An 8,242-nucleotide genomic window follows, 5' to 3' on the forward strand; every position below is an offset into this window, starting at 1 on the left:
AGAGTGAGTAGATTCCCTGGTTCAAACAACATCATTAGGAACCTGAAATGTTTCCATCTCACTGCTCTGCTGTGCCCGCCATTGACTTCATACCAAAACCTACCCAAACTGGCTCCCCTCATATCACAAAATGACTGCTTGGGGGCAGCTGAGGCAGCATGCTCCCTTTCCCCAACCAACAGGCAACAGTAAGACCCATTTCTCTTTCCTAGAAGGGCTAAGCAAGCTTCTCCTTAAAGCTCATCAGTCTAATCTGGTATAGGCCTGCCCGTTCATCCCAAACAAATTGTTGCCAAAGGGGATGGAATTACCATGACTAGATTAGATTAAATGTTTGCGGTGGATTGAAACTTGGGGAGAAGACCTTGCTCTACCATGGTATTAAATGGTTCTGGAAATGAGTAAGAATGGGAAGAGGAACTTTCAGGAACACCAGCATTTTGGGGTTGGGTGGAGGAATGGGAAGCCAGGAAAGCTTCATGAAAGAGGAAGCAAGAAGTGGGAGTGACTGGTGATGGTTTTAGAAAACTGGCGGGTGTTTTCCCCAGCTCTCCATCCCTCCACTATTTCCAGAAATGCCCTGCAATGTAATGGTGGCCTCCACTGGCCCTGTCTGGAGTCCCAGACACTACCACCCAGCCATAATGGTTTGATCTGGGGCTGGGAGCCTGACCCACAAGGAACCAATGATAGTGCCCATTCCCCACTGTACTGATCATGGACACCCACCCAAGGGTCATCAATTATAACCCTTCTCTGGGATTTTTTTCTCGCTGGTACTGAGGGTAGACTCAATCTTTCTCTCTAAAAGTAGTACCGTTAACTGGGGTGCCCGGGTGGCTCAGTCAGTTGAGCAAGAGGCTTTGGTTCAGGTCATGATCTCGTGGTTGGTGAAAACATTTGTGGGAGCGAGCCCGCATCAGGCCCTACACTGACAGCATGGAGTCTGCTTCAGATCCTCTGTCTCTCTCTCTCTCTCTCTCTCTCTCAAAAAAAAAAAAAAAAAAATATATATATATATATATATATATATATAGTACCATTGGGGAAGGAACAGGGACAGCGAGGAACTTAGTGGTATTGAATCTCTAGTTTCAGTTTTCCTTGAGGCCTGGTTTCAGTGTGAAACACTGGAATAATCTTTTAATAAATTACTTTTTAATTCTAAACAAGATGATGAGTTCATGGAGCACTTTATTGGTTGCCTATCAATCTCAAGCAGAGATTGACCAAGGGACTCGGGAGCAAGGAGGGCATTGGGGAGGGAATCCTAGGAAGTGAGAGTGGGGAAGGGGAATGAGACAAAAAAGAAAAGCCAGACTAATGGTACATTATGGAGGTTGCTGCCATTGATAATGGGGCTTTGATTCTGCCTTCTAAGAAGTGTACAAATGCCTCCCAGAATTAAAAGGTTAAAGCTAAAGCAATTATCTACTGGCCCCCATCATCCCCTGGTTGAGTGTTTTCCTTAGGGCTGTTAACTTCCTTACCCTTCTGGCCTCCTTTGTGCCAGGTAGGCTCCCATGATATTGGAGAAGGTCCTGAGGCAGGACAGAGAGACACGTCATATGTTTGAAGTGGGACGCTGCCAGTTAGAGGTAAATCTGGGCTTACCCAGAGCTGTCCACCCTAACTGTACTGTCCATAAAAAATTACTACAGACTTAGCAGCTTAAAACAGCGCGAAAGCGCATAATCTCACAGTATTATCTCGCAGTTTCTGTAACTCAAAAGTCCAGGCACAATGTGGCTCAGCTGTTTTTCTGCTTGTCTCACAAGACCAAAATCAAGTGTTGGCAGGACTCTGTTCCTTTGTGGAGGCTTTAGGAATGGATCCACCTCCCAGATCATTGACAGAATTCAGTTCTATGTAATTGTAAAACTGAGGTTCCCACCTCCTCACTGGCTGTCAGGTGGGGGTCCTTCTCACCTTCAAGAGGCTGCCTGCATTTCTTCGTTTGTGACTTTCTTCCTCCGTTTTCAAAGCCAGCAACATGAGGCCCAGCCCTCACACACTGAGTCTCTCTGACTTCTTTTCTACTCTTAAGAGCTCAAGTGATACATTAGGCCCAGTTGGGGATAATTTCCCTGTTTTAAGGCCAACTAATTAATAACCTTAATCCCAGCTGCAAAGTTCCTTCACAGCAGTAACTACATTAGTATTTGAAGGAATAGTCCAAGGTCAAGAAACTCAGGGGCAGGGACAGCTTCAGAATAATTCCTCCCTCGGAAACTGTTGCTGGAATCAAAGTGAGCCAAGGGGGTGTGACGTGTGGCTTCAAAGTTGTCTGCTAGGGGTGCCTGGGTGGCTTCATTGATTTTGGCTCAGGTCGTGATTCCAGAGTTGTGGGAAGGAGTCCCACTCTCAGCACAGAGCCTGTGATTCTCTCCCTCTCTCTTTCTCTGCCCCTCTTGTGCTCTCTCTCAAAATAAGTAAGTAGACTTTTTTTTAAAAAAAGGCAAAGTTGTCTGCTACACCCACTCTATCAGTTAGAATGTGTTTGTCTGTAAATAAGAAGGAGGATAGCTAACTAAAGTTCTCAAACTTTAGCGTCATATCTAACTTTGGGGGATTTTGTTAAAATGCAGATCCTGATTCAGTGGGTAGGAGTGAGGCCTGAGGTTCTGCGTTTCTAGTAAGATCTCAGGTGGTGCTGAATCTGGTGGTTTCAGACCACATTTTTGCACTTAAAGTATAGTGAGATTATTACTCCAGGTTTTGAGGAGTCTTTATTTAGATAGGCTGGTTTTAGAGATGGTTAATCCAGTGCTTCAAAGACATGGAGGCATCATATCATCTTTAAATTTTTTTTTAACATTTATCCATTTTTGAGAGACAGAAAGAGACAGAGCATGAATGAGGCAGGGGCAGAGAGAGAAAGAGAGGGAGGAGACAGAATCCGAAGCAGGCTCCAGGCTCTGAACTGTTAGCACAGAGCCTGACATAGGGCTCGGACTCACGAACCGTGAGATCATGACCCGAGCTGAAGTCGGATGCTTAACCAACTGAGCCATCCAGGCGCCCCGGGCATCATATCATCTTGTCTGTGGTTTCTTTGGCCCTCTCCTCATGGTTGAAAAAGAATGGAAGCAATTTCAAGCATCACTTTCCCACTTGCCAATGTCCAGATGCAAGAGGGAAATGGCTCTCTTATAACCCTTTTAAAGAGTGAGATAAATTCTTCCAGAAGCTCTCAGCTGACTTCCCATCATTCCTCATTGGCTAGAATTGTGTCATATGCTCATGCCTAAGCCAATCCTTTGCCAAGGCCATTCAGAAAAAACACAGCCAAGAATGTCTTCCACATCTACCTAGAGTCTCTTCTCCCTTTCTTCCCCCACAGAACTGTTGAGAGACAGCCATTTCTGCTATGGCAGTAGATAGCAGGTTTACTCTGTGGAAGGGTAGAACAAGAAAGCCTCAAGATTCGGGGGTACCAGGCAACAGCAGAGGTGGAGATGAGGTGCCATGTTACAATCCAGGGGAATAGTAAAAATATGCATAATAAGTGATAAGAAGTTCAGCCCCTTGAAAAGCTTTCTATCAAGCTTTTGTACCAAGTCTGAGTGACTGTGTTCTGGAGAAAAAGAAAGACCCTTAAGAAAAATTTTACACTTACTGAAAAGCCAGCTCACTGTCTGATCAACCCAGAGTGAAATATATAAGTTAGCAAATCTGCTTCTTGCTTCAGATCTTTCAAATCTTTCAATCAGTTTTGTGCGCCTCACTCTCCACATGAATAACCAGCCAATGATTCCCAGACATTTAGTAAAAGTCTCTTATGTGAAAGGCAGAGATAAAAATAAGCAAACAAAGAAGAGAGAAAAAGGAGCAGAAGGAAAGAAAGAGTGAGAGAACAAGAGCAACTAGATTAGAGGAAACAAATAATTCAGCTCGCCAAACATAACAAATGTTGTCATCCAATACCCCAGAGAGTTTGCATTCATGAAACAAGAACAGGATGCTATATAAAAGGGAGGAAGTGTTGATTAGAGTGCAAGATAAAACTCTTAGAAATTAAAAAAAAACAAGAGTTGAGGGACACATGGGTGGCTCAGCCAGTTGAGTGTCCGACTCTTGATTTCAGCTCAGGTCATAATCTCACGGTTATGGGATCAAGCTTCATGATGGGCACCAAGCTGAACATGGATCCTGCTTAAGCTTCTCTTTCTCCCTCCATCTGCTCCCCTCCCCCTTTTCTGAATTAAAAAATAAAGAGCTGAAATTTAAATTAAAAAAACCTTTTAAACATTTTATTTTATTTTTTGAGAGATCACAAGCAGGGAAGGGGCAGAGAAGAGAGAGAGAGACACGGAATCCAAAGCAGACTCCAGGCTCTGAGCTGTCAGCACAGAGCCTGATGCAGGGCTCAAACCCATGAACACAAGATCATTACCTGAGCTGAAGTCAGTGCTCAACCGACTGAGCCACCCAGGCGCCCCTGAAATTTAAATTTTTAATATAAAATTTGGAAGATCAAGCCAAAGAATCTCCCAGGAAGTAGGGAAAAAATACCCCCAAATCCTGAAGATGGAATTTGAAAGAAACATGAGAAAACTAGAGAATTGGTCCTGGAGTTCAATGTCTCACCACTGCAAATTCCACACAAAAAATTATAGATAACACTGAAAGGAGAAATTATCAAAGAACTTACTTGGGGCGCCTGGGTGGCTCAGTGGGTTAAGTGTCCTGATTCTTGAATTTGGGTGAGGTCGTGATCTCCGGGTTTGTGAGATTGAGCCCAGTGTCAGGCTCTGTGCTGACAGCATGGAGCCTGCTTGGGATTCTCTCTCTCTCTCTCTCTCTCTCTCTCTCTCTCAAGTAAATAAAAAAACATTTTAAAAAAAAGAACTCACACAAGAAAATTTCACAAAACATGACTTTATGGTTTGTGATAGTCCTCCAAGTGAGCACTGAAAGGAAGGAAATACACAAAGGACTCATCATTATGAAAGTTTGGGATAGTGAAAACAAAGAGAAAATACAAGTTTTTAGGGAAGAAAAAAAGATGTTACATGCCAAGGATGTGGAATGAGAGTAACACTGGAAGTAACACTGGAAGCCAGAAGACAGGGAGACTTACTTCCAAAACTCTGAGGGAAAATAATTTTGAACCTAGAATTCTATAACCAGTTTAACAAGTGTGAAGAGAGAAGAAAGACATTTTTAGGTACCCGAGGTCTCAGGGTTTTTTCTCCTGTGTCCTCTTTTTCAGGAAGCCACCAAAGGATATAATGAAGGGCTAAATTTAAAAAGGTAAAGAGAAACTTGGGATCTGGTAAAAAGGAAATCTAACACAGAGGAAAAGCTCTGGGGAGCGCCAGGATGACCTGGGCAAGTCCAAAGAGTAGTGTGCCCCAATAGGAGTGGAAAGATACCCCAGCACAGGTATGTTCAGGAACGATGGATATTGATAGACATCCTGATATATAACCCATTCTCAACTTTCCTCTTCTGTGGCTGTATTTTAGGTTAAATCACTAGCAGATACATTACATCCTAGAATATTTTTCACTATTGAGCCAAATGTGAACTATAATTACACTTCCTTTCTTGTACAATTTTTATTTCTCCTGGAGCCCATTCCCCTTTTCCCTGTTTGATTTGTTTGTGATATCTTCATTAGTTGTTTTTCCTAAACTGTCAACACAACTACAGCAATTCTGTGAATACTGTCTTCCGCACAGTTCACGTATTAGGTTGTCTATCAATCAGTGAATAAAAGTGGTCAGATGATGATAAGTGCTGTGGAGAAAAGCCAGTCAGGGTTAGGGGAGGAATGCCAGGGTGGAGAAGTTTTGTAATTTTTAGTAGGTTGGTCAGGGAAGACCTGAAGGTTGGCAAGGATGACCTGAAGGGAGAGAAAGGAAACCATGCAGACATTTGGAGGAAGAGAGTTCCAGGCAGAGGGAACAGCAAGTTCAAAGTCCTGACACACACACACACACACACACACACACACACCTGCTAAAGTGGCCATTTTGTTCCATTGACCATGGCGTTTGGACCAGAAGCAGACATATGACCCAAGCTAGACAATTCGATTCCTCCCCAAGAATGAACCAAAATTAGCTGTTGGGAGGTAAACTGAAAGGTCATGCAGACTCAGGGACATAGTAGAAGCTGGAGTGGACATGACAGGCCATGTGGATCATGACAAGCCAGAGTGTTGGGGAGACCAGAGTTTAAGGGCAGATGCCATGAGGAGGCTGAAGTGAGCAGTCTGTCTACAAAAAGGAAAGCGCAGCCACTATGCTATGAAAAACAAAATAAAATAAACCAGAGATTATTTTACCCCAGGAGGAAAGAGGAAAAGAAAGCAAGAAAAGACTTTTTTTTTTTTTTTTTTTTAAGGAGAAATCAGCTGCCTCTGTATCTGGCAGCTCTCAGACCTGCTTCATTTGCCACCAGCTTGTCCAATTCATTCTTGGGAGATATGTGCATCCACCTGATAACTTCTCTCTCCTTCACTTCAGTATATTTAAATATTTTTGTCTGTGGCGGATGGACCCTCACATGGTCCCCAGGATTCCTGTTCCCTCATGTGCGTGCCCTTCTAAAACCCCCTCCCCCTGAGTGTGGGTGGGACCTGTGACTTGCTTCTAACCAGTAGAATGTAGCACAAGTGAGAAATTCTGTAGATGAAGTTAAGGTCCCAGATCAGTTGAATCTGAGTAGATTAAAAGTGAGATGATTCTGACTTAATCATGAAAAATCCTTAAAAGAAGGACTGGGTACTCTTGAAGGGACAGATTCTTGTTGGCTTGATGAAGTGAGCAGCCACTTTGGGAAGTTCATATGACAAGGAACTATGGGCAGCCTCCAGCCAAGAGCCAGGAAAAAAGCCAGCCTCCTCAGTCCTACAACCACAAGGAAATTAATTCTGTCAACAATGTGAATGAGCTTGGAAGCAAGTTATTCCCTAGTTGAGTCGTTGATGAGAATGCAGCTAGCCAGCACCTTGATCACAGGCTATGGGACCCGGAGCAAAGGGCCCATCTAAGCTGCTCCCAGAACTGACCCATGGAATATGTGATGTATTATTATGTGTATTCTTTTAAGCTGCCAAGTTTGTGCTAATTTGTTAGTACAGCAAGTAACATACTGTCTGTCCAACCAACTTTGACTGAATAAATAGGCTTTAAAATTTTTAAAAAACTTTGTAATGTTTATTTAATTTTGAGAAGAGAGAGAGAGGAGGAGGAGGGGCAGAGAGAGAGAGAGGGAGACAGAGTCTGAAGCAGGCTCCAGGCTCTGAGCTGTCAGCACAGAGACCAACATGGAGCTCGAACTCACAAACCGTGAGATCATGACCTGACCCGAAGTCAGATGCTTAACCAACTGAGTCCTTCACCCCAATAGGCTTGAAATTTTTAATCAGGATGCCTGGGTTCTAGTCTAAGATTTGCAGTTTTCCTCCTTGACCCGGGCAAATGTCTTTCCCTCACTGGGCCTCAGTTGCTTCATCTGTATAATGGGCAGGTGGACTAGTGGAGCTCTGATGTTCCTTTAAGTTGCAATATTCTGGATGTTGTCCCTGACCAGTGTCCTATTGTAGAGTGATGTATGTAGGCTCCATTTCTCTTCTCAGAGGGCTCCAAAACTGTCTTCATCTGAGGGTGTAAATCCTAACTCATTGTTTGGTTTTCCACTTTTGCCACAGTTGAAGTATGTAGCCTCCCCCTACTGGCCTTATTAATATAGATACAAATATTTGGGGGTAAGGAGTGAGAGACTGCATTTGAACAGTTGTCTATGGTCTATAGTCGAAGGCACATTATGTAAAAGGATACAGCTCTTCCTTTCTGTTTTTAAATATTTATTTATTTTTGAAAGAGAGAGAGCGAGATCAGGGGAGGGGCAGAGAGAGGGGGACAGAGGATCTGAAGCAGGCTCTTCACTGACAGTAGCAAGCTGGATATGGGGCTTGAACTCACGAACTGTGAGATCATGACCTGAGCTGAAGTAGGATGCTTAACCGACTGAACCACCCAGGTGCCCCTACAGCTGTTTCTTTTAACCCTGTATCACCATAGGACCTCTTCTAGGAGTTTTGAATAAGTGTTAAGGAAGGTGCTATTTGGGAGAGAAGAGAAAGAAGAGAGCCAGGAGAGAAATGAAGACAGAAACAGACACACAAAAAGAGAGAAATGGATAAATGGTATTTTAAAGACAAAACAACGGAGAGATTATTGGGAAGGTAGAAAAAAAAAACTTTGTTTTTTAAGTAGGCTCATGCCCA

The sequence above is a fragment of the Lynx rufus genome, unplaced genomic scaffold (genome assembly GCF_022079265.1).
Source record: "Lynx rufus isolate CCGP_SWC_20201006 ecotype Redwood Valley unplaced genomic scaffold, mLynRuf1.p SCAF_2, whole genome shotgun sequence".
Taxonomy (NCBI): Eukaryota; Metazoa; Chordata; class Mammalia; order Carnivora; family Felidae; genus Lynx; species Lynx rufus.